This window comes from Peromyscus leucopus, chromosome 13 (assembly GCF_004664715.2).
Source record: "Peromyscus leucopus breed LL Stock chromosome 13, UCI_PerLeu_2.1, whole genome shotgun sequence".
In the NCBI taxonomy this organism is placed as follows: Eukaryota; Metazoa; Chordata; class Mammalia; order Rodentia; family Cricetidae; genus Peromyscus; species Peromyscus leucopus.
Window position 1 is genome coordinate 63,954,473 of NC_051074.1, and position 18,452 is coordinate 63,972,924.

General features: G+C 42.3%; 1 long non-coding RNA gene across 1 annotated transcript; it reads left to right on the forward strand.

Annotated features, from left to right (window-relative positions):
* The first annotated feature begins 261 nt into the window (after nucleotides 1–261).
* On the forward strand, nucleotides 262–14,477 carry LOC119088927. The gene is made up of 3 exons (XR_005092689.1): nucleotides 262–587; nucleotides 1,912–1,950; nucleotides 13,074–14,477. It is a non-coding gene; the product is annotated as an uncharacterized LOC119088927 (long non-coding RNA).
* The last annotated feature ends 3,975 nt before the right edge of the window (nucleotides 14,478–18,452 follow it).

Below are 18,452 nucleotides of genomic sequence, written 5' to 3' on the forward strand. Positions count from 1 at the left end.
TACTGAAGCAGCGGCTGAGAGTTTACATGTTGGGACAGCAACCATGAGGCAGAGAGAGAGTGCAGAGGGGCATGTAACTAGAAATAGCCTGGGATTTTGAAACCTCAAAACCTACCCTTAGTGACACACACCTCCTCTTCCTTCCTGAACAGTTCTATCAACTGTGGCTCAAGCCTTCAAGTCAATGAGCCTATGAGGACCATTCTCATTCAAACCACCACATATTATTACTATTATTATTATTATTATTATTTTATGAAATTAAAGTTCAGAGGTCCTAAGCAGGTTGTTCTATATTAGCGGTCTGTCAGTACTTATATTGACAGTTTGAAAATAGAAGTTAATAAATTATAATGCTAAGCCACTGAAATCAACCATCCCTTTCCTCCAAACACAGATGTTCTGATGGGCAGTGGAAACAGACTGGTCCATCAGATCAGCTGGTGAACATTGCCAGGTGCCTCATCTGATCAGAAGAATCTCCTTGGGATGCTTGCTAATCATCCTGATTTCTAGGCTTCTATTTGGGATATTCTGGTGTGATAGGCTTGGAACAGGATCCAGAAACTGGAATTTTTAATAAGCACGTAAGCGATCTTATCCTGTTATGTTTGGGGATCATTGGCTTAGATGATGTCATAATTTCCATCACCAGGTGCCAGTAAAAGGGCCATAAAGAACCAACCTCAGCGAAATGATTTGGGTTCACACCCAAGGAAGGAGGCCAATGTCAAAGACCAGGGTGTAGAAGTAAGTCAAGGTGTGCTGATAAGTGAAGGAGAATGAAGAATTGAAAGGCAAGGACCAGTACAGGGCCCATTTAGAAATGAGTTGGCAGTGTGCTGGCAATGGTGTCTTCAAGCAGAAATGAACAGTGATCTCACATTGGGTGGAGGCCCAGATAGAAGGATAAGATCGGAGGCGTTTATTTCTCTGAAGAGTTCTGACTATTCCTGCAGCTGTAAAGGATCCTAAGCAGTCCATGAGTAAGACTGCATTGAAGACTCTCTGAGCACAGCACAGAGTGTAAGATACGGAACACCATGCAACAGAATGACCACCCTTGAGAAACAGACTCCAGCAGCCACCACAGTTAAAATGGAAGTGCAAGGCAGTTTTATGATAGACTACTGGGACTGTGAGCATCATTGACAGGAAAACCTTGATAAGGCTACAAGAGTTAGAGAGTGATTTTATACAGGAATTTTGACAGACTCGGGTCTCAGAGTGGACAAGATCTAGAAAGACACACAAAGAAAGGCATTAACAAACAAGGAAGCCGTAGAGTGAGAGACATGAAGAAGCAGGCATCTACTCAAATGTAGGAGAGTGGAGCATTTAATGGAGGGAGAAGAGACAAGGAGTAGAGAGAAATGATCTGGGAAGCATCTTGAATGTCACATAGTGAAATTTAAATATGTTCTTTCAGAAAATAAGGATTTATTTGTGTCTTTCTTGGATCATCATTCAAGGATGAACATTACAGTGTTTCTTGAATAGGCTCTTGCAATGAGTAGGAATAAGGTGTTGTTAGTAAAAAGGGAAAGAAACACAGCTGAATAGCTTGCATGGTACTGAGTGAGGGGCTTGGCAGAGAAAGCAAGGATGAGGGAGGCAATAAATTGGGACCTCATACATTTTAAATTCACATTCTGCAGTGTATTTTTGTGGTAATACCATTTTTGTTCATCTACCTGTCCAGGTGGCATTTAACAAGATGTTATCCTGATAGTCGTATCAAGGCTTAAGATGAATGTCCTAGAGGTATCATCTTTTTCACTATGAGCCTCTTCAAGTCCTCCTTGGCATAGAGTAGGGCACTCAAAAATAGCTATATAGCTTTTAGATCACTTAATATGTATAATATTATACTAATTAGATTATATCTACTTTCCCCTTTAATCCTTTCAGAAGTCTTGTAGTCTGGGAGAAGATGATTTCCTTCATTAGGTACGTATCACAGCTCAAGTAACTGGGTTTCTGAAAAGTTAATTATCTTAATGATAAACAGTGGACAGGGATTCAAGCATTTTTAATATAGGGATTTGTCTTTTAACTACTATACTATATGGTCAACTTGATGTATTAATGGTATATATTACTGCTATTATTATTCCTGGGTAAATGGATGCACATTCCTGAATACACTCATTGCCTAAGTCAGTTGACTTGCCTATAAGAATTGCATATGCTACCTAAGACAGACAAATCACAAACTAATGAACAAAGCTGGAAATTCTTGATCGACAATTCAAGTTTATTCCTTCTCCCTTTCACATGTGGAAAAGTCAAGCTTAAAATACAAACAAACGGGACTACCTTAGAACAATTACACAAGTCTCACCACCACATTTTAATTAAAATACAGACAATTAGCCCCTTAACATGCAAAAGTGACCCTGAGAATATGGGTTTGGTGCATTAGACTCAGTGATGGAGACTGTCTCGGGTGTGGATGTAGGACACACCAGTACTGAGTCGACAGCCAAAGGACAAGCAGTGTAGGTCAAGGGCTTAGAGCAGAGTCAGGCTGAGACCAAACCATGGCCCACTGCAAAGGGTTTCTGACTTACGCACTTGAGTTTTCTCACCTGTAGCATACGGAGAGTCACAGTTGTTAGGAGGATTAAATGCATTAACGCACTTAAGTGCTTGAAATCCAGGCAATCTAGCTTCTAAACTCGAGCTAACAACCCTCAAGCTACATCAGCCTAAAACTGCCATCATCATTATTATTATGTGGTTATGGTTATTACATCATCATGTAAAAACATGAGTGACTTAAGGAGACACTAAAGAAACCCCCCAAGGTTACAGTGATCTAGGCTGAAAAGCTAAGAGCCTTTATCAAGGCAGTGGCTTTAAAAGTAGGGCAAAGTGGCACACACCAGTAATCCCAGCACTTGAGAAGCTGAGTCAGGAGGATCATGAGTTTGAGGTCAGTCCAGAACACATAATAAGACCTTGTCTCACGGGACTGTGAGGGGAAATGTGTTCAACTCACACTGCATACTCGGATGAAAATCTCTTTATGGAACAGTGTGATGTACAATGGCTATTGTATACAATGAAAAAGGTCAAAATAAAGTCTAACTAAAACAACAACAGCAACAAAAACCCAGCAGCAATACCCCAAACCCAAACAAGCAACAACACAGTCAGGGATGAAAGGAAATGGAAAGCTAAGGTGGCTGCTGGACCGTCACTGTGTTGTCATTAAGCAGCTGAAGGTGGAAGGAGACACACGCCTCGTGCCACGATGCCAGTGTGGCACAGGAGCGGTCGGTAGACGTGGAGTCTGCTGCCCCAGCACAGTCTTGCTGAGAACGCTGGGGTCTGGGTGCAGGCTTGGCTAAAGTGTCAGGCAGAATACTTTCACAGTTCATGACTCTGTTTGGTCCATTTCTTGACTTTCTTAAACTGACCTACTGTTTTGATTTGGTTTGGCTTAGTTTTTGTTCTCACTGTGTAGCCCAGGCTGCCCTCAAACTCATAATCCTTCTGCCTCAGCTCTTTAGTACTGAAATTACAGGCACATACCTTGTTAAACAAGCTGACTCTTACGTGCAGTCCAAAAATGTCACAAAGGTTGGTGATCTTACTGTTGAAGTGGCCAAATGACTCTTTCAAAGCCATTTTTATCAATGCTAATACTTCCATTAATGCTTTTTAATAACTTATCCAATGTTCATGAGATTATGTTCATTATCATTTGATTGTTTTAGCAGAGCTTAAATTACTAGGGATCAAAGCCGACACAAAGAAACCCAGCCCTTGTTTCTTGAGATTGCTGTTTCCCTTAGTTCAGAGTTCAGTTCCTTATGGGTCCTTTTAGAAGCTGGGCATTCCTAGAAGGTGACTAGTGGGGTGATCACATCTACACCAGAGCCTAGCACAACTTTCAGCCTCTCAATGTCATTACAGTGACTGGTGACACGTGCTTCTGAGGGAAACAGCTGAGTGAAGACCCACCTCTCCCCACTCTCAGCAGGGCTTATGTAGCCCCTGGCTGATCTGGAATTCACTCTGAAGACCAGGCTGGCTTCAGATTTGCTGTGTGGTTAGTGATTTTTAATATTGGCTATCAACATTAGAAGCTGTTGTGACAGTGGCCCTGAGCTTTGTAGATGCCCCACTGCACCCGTTACCTGTACCCACCTGATGCCAGTAGCAATTTCATTCTCCGAGTTATTACAACTCAATGTAATCCTGAACACTGCCGTGTTTCACCAAAGGGGAAAATAACCCCCAATTAAAAGCCACTTAACCATCTCACTGCCAATTTTAAGCCCACATGGAGTGAGAGCTTATGACACACATGCTCCGTCACCAAGGGCTTCCAAGATGGTTGTTTCTTACATATGATGTGATTATCTAACAACTGTATGCTTTTACAAAGTGAGCTATTTATCCAATCTGCAGGATATGTAGAAAATATGTACAAAAAAGTACACAGGAGACGTGCTTTTTGGTAAGCATCTCACTGACTGTCCTTTAGCAAGTACTTTGAACCTATCGATCGAAACTCTTAGGTAACTACTACATCCTTGGCACCATTTCCACCCACCAGGCTACAAACACGTTCTATACTTTCAAGGAACTTTCCCAGCTGGGCATGGTGACACATGCCTGTAATCTCAGCACAAACGAGGACGAGTCAGGGGGATAAAGGCCAGCCTCGGCCAGGTAGTGACGCCCCCCCCCCCAAACAAACCAAACCAAACCAAAATCAAATACAACTCACAAAGAATTATCCATCAACTGGAGAACCAGACAAGGCAACAAGTAAATTCTGTAGTGCAATACATATTATAACCAAGATGTGGAACTGTGGGAGCTCAGAGAATAGCTTCCTAAGGAAATCAGAGAGAGCTTCTCAGGGGAAACACAGTGGAATTTACCAGACCCGGAAAGGGAATGAAGTCCTAAGCAGGAAACGGCCTCTGCACATGATCAGAGGCCGTTAGCATGTGTGCAGATCAGAGTAGGGGAGTTAGGACCGGCTGGAAGGAGACGGGGAGGAGTCGATGAGGGCTAGGTGTTACAGGGGTTTGAGAGTAACAGGCACAGATCTGAGTCCAAGCGCACCCACTTCAGAGTCCCGGGGATACCTGTTGATACCCAGGTTCTAGCATCCTAGAGTGATGAATTGCGACTGGGACAGATGGTAAGAAGTAGAGATAGAGATGGATTATTAAGATGGGGAAACATTCCCAAGAATGGGAGTAAACTAGTAAGTCTTTTTAAAGAACAGCCCTGTCCTAGGAGCCCCATAACCCTTTATGGGATATTTATACAGCAGCAGTTCTAACACATTACTATAGCAGTGAGCTTTTTCTTGACCATGCTCTGTTTGTTGTAGGGAGCGTATGTGGGGGAGGGCTTCCAGACTTTCTCTGCCAACTAGCTTCCTTTATATGTTAATTTTTTTTCAAGACAGGGTTTCTCCGTGTAGTTTCGGTGCCTGTCCTGGATCTCGCTCTGTAGACCAGGCTGGCCTCCAACTCACAGAGATCCTCCTGGCTCTGCCACCTGAGTGCTGGGATTAAAGGTGTGCACCACCGCCACCTGGCATGTGTTAATCTTTTTTTTTTTTTTTTTGGTTTTTCGAGACAGGGTTTCTCTGCATAGTTTTGCGCCTTTCCTGGAGCTCACTTGGTAGCCCAGGCTGGCCTCAAACTCACAGCGATCCGCCTGGCTCTGCCTCCTGAGTGCTGGGATTAAAGGCGTGCGCCACCACCGCCCGGCAATGTGTTAATCTTAATAATGTTTTCTCCAGTATCTATCCTCCTGTCACAAACTGAAGGCTTCCTATGCAACTCTGGCTGACTCGGTATACACTCTGCAGACAACCCTAGCTTCAAACTTGCAGCAATCCTCCTGTTTCAGTCTCTCATGTGATGCAATGACAAGTATGTATCCTCACTCCTTGCTTGCACTTTCCCCTGTAGGCTATGAGGAAACCCTTGGGATCTTAACAGATGAGAGCACCTGTGCTCTCATTCAGACGTCATGTGGTCAACTTCAGTTTAATGGGCACCAGGACCTGGCTTTGCCCACTGAGATGTTTGTTAACTACTTAGACACATACATCTGTGATGTTTAGGGGAAAAGAATACTGTTTAAGATAGTAAATCCTTGGGCTCCCTGTAGGTAAATGTGAGACAAATAAAGTCTCAAGGTGCCTAGAATTGACTAGGAAAAGCAATCGCGGTGTGTCACAGAAGCCAGGTCAATGGGAAAACTTTAGAGAGGGCAGAGACCATTAGTTCTGAGAACTGGGGAGTCTAGGGGAGCTTCTCGGGACATTGATGGCATTTGTCAATGGGACAAAGATTGTGTGATGCCCCCACGGGGCATCACTCAGAGACAGAAAATTCACCCTTTACCTGTGAAATATTATGCCTTGTTGTTTTAATAAACTTAAAATCACTTTGGTCTAAATTTTTAGAACATGTGGGTGTGTGGATAGATTCATTGATGGCCTCACTCACATAGTTTCCATTGGGGTCTTACTGATCATGGCCTTCTTTGTTTCATTTTCTTTGTATAATTCTGATCACTTTAATAACGGATTCTGCTGCATGCTTTATTCATTTTGCTTATCTTCCCAGCCACGAATGGGACTTTTGCATGGCAGTGATTTACACAGGTTTAGTTCATTGCTTTGTATCTAGTACCTACTAAAGGCCTAGCATATAGATTTCAATAAATATTGATTAAATAAATATAGTTTCATAATTACTTACATGAGATTTACCTAGGCCAGTTAAATTTACCATGTTAGTGTCTATTAATGGCTATTTTTAACCAAAAAGTTAAATGCTTTGAAACAACTTTATTTTCTTTGGTGTTATTTCAGGTATTCCAAGGGGAATACATTATTCATATTGTATTTATTATTATTATCATTATCATTATTATTATTGAAAGACCCTAACCCTTCAGGCTTACACCCCCCCCCAAGCCCCAGGAAATGAGAAACTAAAAATCTAGTTCCAAGGGCAACCTGACTCAGCCACTACTCAATCACCCCTGCCACAATGTAACAATGTAAAAAGATTTCTGTTAAGAGATGTGCTCAACTGTGACTGGGATAGTTGCAGGTGTTCCAGGAAGTGTGACCTTTGTGTAAACTCCACTCCTGCCCTGATACCCACCTTGAGGTTTCAAGAAAAATATGCACACTGACATAACTGTATTCCCCTCTGTGATCACTCTGTAACCAGACAATGATTTTATGAAATTAGCTTCTAGACATAAATCAATCGAAATGACATTATGGAAATTGTAATCTTGTGGGGTTTGTGGGTTTTTCCTTTAAAAAGCACTCATGGGGCTGCAGTAAGTTGCAACTCTTGCTCTCAGGACAAGAGTTTGCCCATCTGGGGCTGGAGAGATGGCTCAGAAGTTAAGAGCACTGAATGCTCTTCCAGAGGTCCCGAGTTCAATTCCCAGCACCCACATGGTGGCTCACAACCATCTGCAATGAGATCTGGCACCCTCTTCTGTATACATAATAAATAAATAAATCTTAAAAAAATAAAATAAAAAAAAAATAAAAAAAAATAAAAAAAGACTTAAAAAAAAAAAAAAGAGTTTGCCCATCTGTACAGATGCCTCAATAAAAAAAAAATCTTCATGCTGTTGCATCAACTGGACTGGAGTTCTTGGGGCGCCCACTTGAGACCCTAAACTTTGGGGTCCAACAATTATAATACTCAGATCCTCATTCAGGTTCAAAGTTAATAAATTTATGATTAAATCTCTGATACAGTAAACATTTTGTTCAAAAGAGGGTTTCTCTGTGTAGCCTTGGCTGTCCTGAAACTTGCTTTGTAGACTTGACTGGCCTTGAACTCGAAGATCCACCTGCCTCTGCCTCCCAAGTGTTGGAATCAATGCATGTGCCACTGTGCCCAGCAAAAGTTTTTAATTAAAGTAGTGAAACTCCTTTTGGAGATCTTGAGACCAATAAAGTGCTACATATCTATAAGTATCTATAAAAACTCAATCTCAATGACAAACTGCACCTTCAGTAGGTCAAGTGTGCTGAATCACTTTAAGAACACATCTAGGACAAGTGGGTATGCGATGCCATGGCAACACTAGGTATGCTTCTCTTTTCTCCCCTTCTCCATCTCCTCCTCAGTAATTCTTTACTAAGTTGTAGTTGAACAGTGGTTAACCTAATGAGTCACACAACAGGCAAGTGTCCTTGTTATGGAGGAGGATGGATTTAAATGAAATTAATCTCACTGCCTGTTGCTTTGAATTCAGAAACTCTGTTTGGATTTGTCTTTCCCTTGAGGGCTGTTTTAGTCTGGGCTCCCTAGAGGCACAAAATTTGTAGAATGAACACACACACACACACACACACACACACACACACACACACACACACACAGAGACACACACGGTATTTGTTAGAATGGCTTACAGGCTGTGGTTCAGCTAGTTCAACAATGGCTGTCTACCAACAGAAAGTCCAAGAATCGAGTAGGTATTCAGTCCATGAGGCTAGATGTCTCAGCTGGTCTTCAGTATACACTGGAATCCTAACGAAGTCTCTAATACCAGTGAAGGAATGAAACTGCCAGGCAGAGTTAGGGCAAACAGGCAAGGGCAAAGAGCTTCCTCCTTCTATGTCAGTGATTCTCAACCTTCCTAATGCTGCAGACTTTAATACAGTTCCTCATGTTGTGGTGACCCCCAACCACAAAATGATTTTCATTGTTACTTCATAACTGTAATTTTGCTATTGTTATGAATGGTAATGTAAGTAACTGTGTTTCCTGATGGTTTTAGGTGATCAATCAGGGTCGTTAGACCCCCCAGACGGATCTTGATCCACAGGTTGACCTTTATATAGGTCGCCACCCAAAGGTGTGGTCCAGATTCAAGGTGGATCTATATACCTCTGGATTTAGGGTGGGTCTTCCCACTTCAAATGATTAAGAACAATTTCTCACAGGTATACCCATTCACTTGGGTTTTAGTTAATTCCAGATGTAGTCAAGTTGACAACCCAGAATAGCCATCACAAAGGGTATGGTGGTAGCAAGTGCATATTCATGGGAAGTGTGGCTTGAATGAGAATGGCCCCCATAGGCTTGTGTTCTAATATTTGTTCTCCAGTTGGTGGAACTGTTTGAGAAGGGTTAGGAGATGTGGCTTTGTTAGAGGAGATGTTCCACTAGAGGTAGCTTTGAGGTTTCAAAAGATTGGTGTTATTCTTTGTCTGTCTGTCTGTCTGTCTGTCTGTCTGTCTGTCTGTCTCTCTCTCTCTCTCTCTCTCTCTCTCTGCCTCCTACTGGCAGACCAAGACATAGGCTCCAAACTCTTCCTGCTGCTGTGCTTTTGCTCTGAGAGAGCAAGACAAACTCCATTTTAAAGAAAAACTTCATTTCTAACAGCGCTTGGCCAGAAGCTGAACTGAGTTCCAGTAAACACCTCAAAATAGCCCCAAAAGAAATCATAAACAGCCCGCCAGGGCCCTGGTCAAGGTGACCCACCAGGGTGGGTAGGCTGCTGACCAATGAGTAATTTTGATAAACAACATCTGCTGGTCCTGAATATCCTTGGACAACATCTATGGGCTCCAAACGTCCTTTGATAACCATTGTTGTTGAAAATTCCTTGGACCCCATCCAGTAAATTCAGAGGTTACATACCCTTACCCAATCCTGTGATGCCAAGGCTAGTACCACCCTGCTTTCGGTTTTTCCCTTTAAAAAATCTCTGACTCTGGGAGCTCAGGGCCGTCCTCCTCCACCCGCTGTGTTGGAGTGTTGGACACAGACCAAGCCCGGGCTTATGCGTGTTTGCATCGGAAATCGGCTCTGTGGTGATCTTGCTCAGGGGTCTCAGGGCATGGGCACAACAGCTTCACCATAAATTCTATCCCTAACCCTAACCCTGAAACTCTAAGCCCTAAATGAACTTCTTATATAAATTGGTCACGGTGTCTAATCATAGCAATAGAAAAGTAACTAAGTCAGAAATTGATACCGGAGGTGGGCTATTACTGTGATAGGCCTGACCATACTGGTTTTGGAGGAATGTGGAAGACTTTGGACTCTGGAGTGGGAAAGCATTTGGACACTGTAAGCAGAACTTAATGGGCTGCCTTATTAGGTGCTTGGAAGACAGCAGCGCTGAGAGCAGTTCGAACTCTGGAGCCCAGCTCAGGAGATTTCAGAGGGGAACAACATTAGCAACCGGCCTGGAGGCCATTCTCGTAATACTTTGGCAAAGAATATGGCTGCTTTTGGCCCTTGTCCTAAGAATCCACCAGAAGCTAAATTGAAAAGGAACAAACAAGTTTCTTTGGCCAAGGAAATTTCAAGACAGCCCCATAATGGCTGTTCTTAGTTGGTCATTAGTAATCACTCTTCTGCAGATACACAATGAAAAAGATCAAGTGGAATAACAATAACAAACACCACAAAATGTGTAGTTTGAGAAGAAAAATAGCGCCAGGAAATGTAATGTTGTGGGAATTCCATCCGTTTAGGCAAAGGCTTTGGTTCCCAAAACCCGTGGGCAGAACAGAGGACAAAGACAGCTGGATAAGCAGTGGCGTTTACTTCATTCTGTGTCCGTGAGTGTATGATCCCCTTTCTATATCTTAGCAAACTCCCGACATCCATTAACAGACTCCCATAGGTTCACATAACAATGCACTATTAGAGCCATTGTGCTGAAATCTGAAAAGTTAAGGAAGGCCAGCTCTGAAGTGCAATGAAAGAAGGGAACCCCAGGGCAAGACTCCACCCAGCTAGGATCCCAAACTGTGAAGAGAAAAGGCCCGAGGAATCTTCCGCTTCTAGAAAGAAACAACTCAAAGCTGCTGCTCATGTGACTCAAGGGAGCCAGGGTTCACCCGCCGGGGGGCCAGGGTTCACCCACAGAAGAGCCAGGGTTCACCCGCCGGGGGGGGGGCAGGGTTCACCTGCTGGGGGGCCAGGGTTCACCTGCGGAGGAGTCGGGGTTCACCGGCGGAGGAGCCAGGTAGTGCTGACTTTAGAGTCATGAAGGGTTCACGAGTACAGGGGCTGTGGAATGTTCAATCTTAGATGGTCTTTTAATAAAAACAAAAAAAAAAACCCAGAGCCAGATATCAGGGTGAAAGTTGAAAGATCAGAGAGGCAGAACAGCCAGCCACTAGTTCTTACCACTGTGAAGTCCTCAACTTAAAGACAGTGAGTTCCTGTTTGCTCATGCCTTATATACCTTTCTCTGCCCTGCCATATCACTTCCTGGGATTAAAGGTGTGTGTGCTACCATTGCCTGACCTCTGTGTCTAATCTAGTGGCTGGCTCTGTCCTCAAGTAAATGTATTAGGGGACACAATGTATCACCACAGTGGAATCTTCCTCTGCTGTTAAAAAGAGCCTTTGAGGCCAGGTGTGTGGCAGGGAGTTCCAGTTTGGAGGTCCTGAGAGGCCTCTGCATGAAACTGTGACAGTGGAGCCGGGATTGTGTTGCAGACCCAAGATGTTAGAGGTGCCGGAGCTATGAGACATCTACCAAGGGGAGTGTCCTGCTAGCTTTTAGTCTTGCTTTGGCCAGTATTTCCTCACCAGGCCCCCATTCCTCCCTTTTGGAAAATAATATATAGTCTGTGCCATTGTAAATTGGAAATATGTAATTTGTCTTTTGATTTTATCAGGGATACAAGAAAAGATTTCCTTGAGTCTCAGAAGAGACTCTGAACTTTTTTTTTTTTTTTTTTTTTTTTGGTTTTTCGAGACAGGGTTTCTCTGTGTAGCTTTGCGCCTTTCCTGGAGCTCACTTGGTAGCCCAGGCTGGCCTCGAACTCACAGAGATCCGCCTGCCTCTGCCTCCCGAGTGCTGGGATTAAAGGCGTGCACCACCACCGCCCAGCAAAGTGTGTAGTCCAGGCTGGCCTCGAACTCAAGATCCTCCTGCCTCTGCCTCCTTCACCAAATCCTACTGGTGTGCGCCACCACAACCGGCAAGAGACTCTGAACTTTTGAACTCTGTTGAGACTGTGAAAGACTATGGGGACTTTTGAAGTTGGACTAAAGGTATTTTGCAGTATGACATGGCCACAAGCCTATGGGTAGTTTGCATAAGAATGTTTCCTAGCCGGGCAGTGGTGGTGCGCGACTTTAATCCCAGCACTTGGGAGGCAGAGCCAGGAGGATCTCTGTGAGTTCGAGGCCAGCCTGGTCTACAGAGTGAGATTCAGGACAGGCACCAAAGCTTCACAGAGAAACCCTGTCTCGAAAAACCAAAACAAAACAAAACAAAACAAAACAAAAAAAAAAAAAAAAAAAGAAAAAGAAAAAAGAAAGATTCCTGCAGGCTCATATGTTTGAGTACTTGTTCTACAGTCTACAGTTGGTGGAACTGTTTGGGAAGGGTTAGGAGGTGTGTGTGGCCTTGTTGGAGGAGCTGCTGTCTGTCACTGGGACTAGTTTTGAACTTGCAAAAGACAACATTCCCAGTGTGCTCTCTGCTTCCTGTTTGAGTATCAAAATCTAAGCTCTCATTATTCCTGTCGCCATCCCTTTGTTTTGCTGTTGTGGTCCCTAACACTCTGAACTGTGAACCCCAAAGAAATTCTTTCTTCAGTAAGTTGCCTTGCTCATGGCATCTGATCACAGCAGTAGAAAGTAATTGAGAGACACAGTGGGTGGGGAGAGAGCAGGAAAGGGACAGTTACTACCTCAGGTTTCCTGCTGTAAGGACAGCTTGAACAGTGAAAGGTCGTCTTCTCCCAAGATGATTAAAAACCTTTTCATTTATTTCAGAATCAATGATAACTTTTTTTCCACTCTGAAGCCAATGCTCTGTTCATTCAGTCTTTTCCTTCCCTGATTTCTGTCTGGCTTCTCTATGTTCACTGACTCTGAAAGTCAGAATTTGCTTCTTGTTTATGTTTGTTTGGCTACCTTGGGCTTTGTTCTTTTACTTTATTGTATCTTTTTACAGTTGTCTCTGTTGAACCCATGTTTTCATGTTTCTTTATTCTTTCTATTTTTTTTTTGTTAAAATATCTGCTAAAGAAAAACAAACATTTTTCTTTCTGCTTCATTTTCTAGAAAAAGTCAAGATTCAGACAAGAAGTGGCTTGGAATTGTTTGTTTCCCTCTTGAGCTGGTAGCCGTTATCTAAGAATGTATTGGTGCTTCTAAGACCCTCTTCTGCGTCCATCTCTCACTCGCTGCCCTGATTACGGTGCTTGTCAGCTGTGTCCATATTGGTACCCCAATCCTTTGTAAATTCCAGTATAAACCCCAAGACAAACAGCAGCGTTACCATGGCGAGTTGTTAGCTGGAATGAAAATGGAGCTGTCCCAGCTCATGGTGAAATAGAATCAAAGGCCCACATGTTTATTCTTATAGTTCTCCACCATTATGTTGGAGACATACACTGTCTGCTCTGTAATTCAGCATGCTTTCATAATTCTAATGAGAATGAAGATATGAGACAGAATTAGTACTTCCTGTAGGCCTTGGACAAATCATTCCTTTACACCACGTGTAAGCTTTGGCTAGGAGACTAATGCCAGGTGCTAGGAGAGAAATGGTGAGAAGGGGGACAGCTATCTTTGCCTCAAGTAGCATGAGATACAGTCAGGGAGGCAGACTACCAAACAGAGCATTCTTTTCTGAAATGATGGGACATTGACATGGGGAATGCAGTTAGATGTGGGAGCACATTTGAGGAGCACCGAACCAGATGCAGAGAGAGACCAAACGAAAAAACTATGGGAATTTTAAATGAGGCTGGAAAAGAATGCCAGCCGTCTACATAAAGAGTGAAAGAGTGGGCGCAAGAGAGAGGCACATTCACCGTGAACAGTCTTCACTGTGGTTCTTCAGTTTCTGGGGATACTCACTGATGAACCACAATAGCACTGTATCTCTGCCATTCCATGCATCAGAGCAACACGATTATTCACCAGCCGTGCGAGGGGTTGACCAGTCCTCGGTGGAGAAAGAAGTTACAGGCTCTAATATTCAATCATCAAAGTGTCCTGCCAGGGCTTTATGATGCTTTCCCCAAAATCTAGATACTTATCATAACTGTGTACATGCTCCCATGAATTCCTACAGTATCTTAGTCAGATGTCTGGGAGCACGGGAAAACCAATTAAACATGTCTATAACCTAGGGGATTGTCTCCTTTAGTCACACAGGGAATATTTGCTTACTATCTTTAAAAGTTGGAAAGATTAAAATATAAAATTAAAATCAACATTATGTTACTTTACAAATTAAAATTCTATTAACTTCTTGTTGTAATTAATTCTAGTTTTTTATGTGTGATAATTTTTGTGCACTTTTTTTTCATTTAAAATTTACATATTCCTGCTTTTAAAATGTGGAAAATGCAGAATAGTAGAAAGAAAAGTTAATTAAGAACTGTACTACTCAGGGGTTGAAGAGATGGCTCAGTGGTTAAGGGAACTGACTGTTCTTCCAGAGACCCTGGTTCAATTCCCAGCACCCACATGGCAGCTCACAACTGTCTGTAACTCCAGTTCCAGGGACCCAACACCCTCAAATAGACATACATGCAAGCAAAACAACAATGCACATGAAATGTAAAAAAGAAAAGGATTGCATAACTCAAAGTCGTTGTTTTTAAATGATACTAATTTTAAAATTGTATTTACTCTTAAACATTCAGAACATTGACAAAATAACTCTTTTTGCCATTCAGGTTATATTAAGCTGTAAGAACAATTACTTCACATAAGCCACATGAGCGAAAATAGAAGGTGAAAAAACTACACTCCTATATAACTGATTTGCACGTAAGCAAACAAGAACCTGTTTTAAAGGTCCAGGCCAGTTCAAAATAACTATGTTCTACCAAGGTCAATGGCTGTTGAAAATGCCAAGACAAGACTATCTGGAGGTGTAGTTGAGAGTATGTTAACATTATGAGCTTATTAACTTGTCCTTCTAACTCATCAGACAGCTCCACCCAGGAATACATAGCCCTGTGCTGGAGAGCTTGAATATGGAAAAGTCGCATTGTTTTTAAGAAAGTTTCCTGACCTCTATCACTGTGGCCCTGGGTTCTCTTGAAATAGAGGTGTAGGGACAGAGAGGAAATAGGCCAAAGCCACAGGAACTCTTATGTAACTAAGCTCAGAATCCAGTACAATTCCAGTTGTGGAAAATGACCAGAATGCTACATGAAAATACAGACAGATTATTTATCTCAAGTTTTCTTTTGCTTCATGGGACCTTTCCACCCTCCTTCTTGGTCTCTTTTGGATACAGAGGCATAAGAGATAAATTTTGCTCCACATTTCCTCTACCCTATTATCAGGATTATCAGGAAGCTAGACTCTCTGTGCATACACTCATAGCTGTTCTCAGTGCAGAGAGGAAGAGAAAGGCTGTAACCTTTTTTTTTTTTTTTTTTTTTTTTTTTAAATTTTTCGAGACAGGGTTTCTCTGTGTAGCTTTGTGCCTTTCCTGGGACTCACTTGGTAGCCCAGGCTGGCCTCGAACTCACAGAGATCCGCCTGCCTCTGCCTCCCCAGTGCTGGGATTAAAGGCGTGCGCCACCACCGCCCGGCGCTGTAACCTTTAAAAAGGGCCATTGGGAATGAGCCCCTTTTCACGTGATCCAGACAGAAGGACAAAACCTGACCCCCATTGCGCCCTTATGTATCACCAAGCTCAGAGAGCAGAAAAAGCCCGTCAATCTTCCTTTCAACACCTGGCTACCTCTGCGAAGTGGAAGCAGCCCTCAGGAAGAACTAAGTGGATGGTTTCCTCTAACCACACCTCTGTGATTCCCTTACCAGCATCCCAAACAGCTCAGACAGAAGATAGAACTTGATTATTAAAAGATAAAACATTGATACGCTAATATATTAGTTATTATACATTACTAATGTTTATTCTTGCTATCAATAAAAATAAAACTAAATTTTTTCATTGCTTATGTACTGTTTTAAATTCAGAAAATCTGTTTAGTATAATGGATGAAGATACTGGCTGGCTTGATTATCTGGTCAGAGATTAATAACATATGTTAATATAATGTTAACACCATTAATGTAATGATAATACCATTCCCATTCATCATGGGAAACATAACAGAGCCAATCTTTTTTAGAGGGTTTGACATCATATGGCTAATTGATGTTCTGTAATTGTACAAGAACATTTTCTTCTCAGGGAATTTCCATTCTCAGGGCTGACTTCTTTGCTAATTCTGCTTGCAGTGGGAACAGTGAGGAGGTAGCTGACAGAATCTGGTTTCCCCAGGTATTATCAGGGCCTGTTGAGAATAAAGACTCACTGACCTGGTTACATTGCTGATCCCTAAATCTGAGCAACATGTTGATGTCCAAAGACATGAAAAAAAAAATGTCCTTTTAGGTCTTATTCTGGATGATCAAAACCAAAACCTAAACAAACAAACAAAAAGAACCTAAAAACCAGCTCCAAACCCATCAAAGCAGAAGAGCGAACCTTAGTGAACGTTACTGTGTAAAATTACCAAGATTTAAAAATTATCAGTGATTGATTTGTTGTAGCTTATTTGTGCTGGGGAAATAGCTTGATAAAGCGGCTGCTGTACAGGTGTGAGGGCACAAGTTCAGACGCCCATCACCACGTACATAAAACAAAAATTGGGCACAGCAGCCTGCATTTGTAACCTCGGTGACGGCATATATATATAAGCGTAAAGATTATAAAACTGTGATGTTTGGTGTCTTTAGGGTGAAAGGTTATATGCAACTTACCCTTAGATGTTAAAAAAAAAAAAAAACTGTGTTTCTCTGCTGTCTGGACAGAACATGACTAAGCAAGAGAGTTCAAGGTTCAGAAAAGGAAAGGGGCCAATGCAATGGGTATGGACTCATGCAATATTTCTTAGATTTGATATTCTTCAGAGACTCAAACAATGGTCCACCAGGCAACACATATTATCTTAAATTTTATGAAAACCAAAATATTCAAGATAAATATACAAATTTAGAGGAAAAATAAAAATAATTTTATACCTTTACCTGTTAAAATGTACTATTGTTTTTTCATTTGAGACTAGACTACCTTCAAAAGTATAAAGTATCCATTGCGCCTTCCATCTTTCAGAAGCTGCTCAAAGTCCCCTGGGCAAAGATCTCCAGCCTACAGAGTTTCCCATCCTGTCACCTTCCTTCCTCAGGGGACACACTTTCCACCTCAGATCTCCAGGACTGTCCAGCACTTGGGGAGTTCCAAAGCTCTGGGTGAAGTTCTGAACTATTCTCTGGCTGGTTTTGAAGTGGAATTTGACGAACCACTCAGCATGTCACACACAGGAATACGCCTGACAGAAGTAGCCACACTTAGGCTGTTACGTTCTGTATAACAGCATTTGCAAACACATAAAGCAACTGTGAATGTTCTTAGAACTTCATGTCTCTATGCACATGTTTTCTAATTATAGATGAGAACCTGGATATAATTCTGACACATCTAAAAGATCTGGGACTGTAGTTAAATAGACACATTTTAATCTTTTATTGCTGTTTCAGAATACAATGACAAGTTCATGGATCATAAGAAGCTGATGTCTAAGGACTCATAACTCACAGAGTGGAAGAGTCACCACCTCAAGTGTCTGCTGACAAGGAACTAATCAAATCCCCGAGGAATTAGCTGGAAGTGTATGCAATCTCACACGTTCCTGGTTTGCAACCTACCTTATCAGATTAAGTAATGAATTCCTAAAAACCCTGGGCCAATTCTGAAAGCCCATACTTGAATTGTATATTAAACCTGAGCTGAGGAGACAGCTCAGTCTGCAAAGTGCTTGTCACGTGAGCACGAGGAACCAAGTTTGATCCCTGTAACAAATACAGTAAGCTTGGTGTAGTGGGCACATACTTGTAATACCAGCACAGGAGGGGTGAGGACAATTGGATCCATGGGGATTGTTGGCCTGATCAGTGAGCCCAAGGTTCCACTGGAGAGCTAGTATCAGCAAACAAGCTACACAATGCCCAATGTTGTCCTCTGACCTTCACACACACCTGCACACATGAATAGGAACACACATACATATATATTCTATGCTAAATCTATATTACTAAATACTATATCATTCAGGATTGGAGCGGAGCACCTTAATTAGTAGTGTGTTTGTGTGTGGATATGGATATAGGTGTCCACAGAAATCAGCATACAAACACAGACAGAAAGGCTGAATATGCCCCAAGTCTGTAAAGCACACACAAAATCACCCTGAGCAGACAAGAGTTCTACAGTCATCAGTGGAAGCTTGCCGCTTGCAGGCTATTGAATATATATTTTAGGTATATTTATCTTGAGCAAAAGCTTCCTTTCTACAAGCAGCAACCAGGACGGCAGATTCAGAGGAGAAGGAAGGGCATTCCAGATGCAACATGGCCCAAGCTCATGGGAGTCATAGATGAAGGGTTCTAGCAGGCCAGAGCATG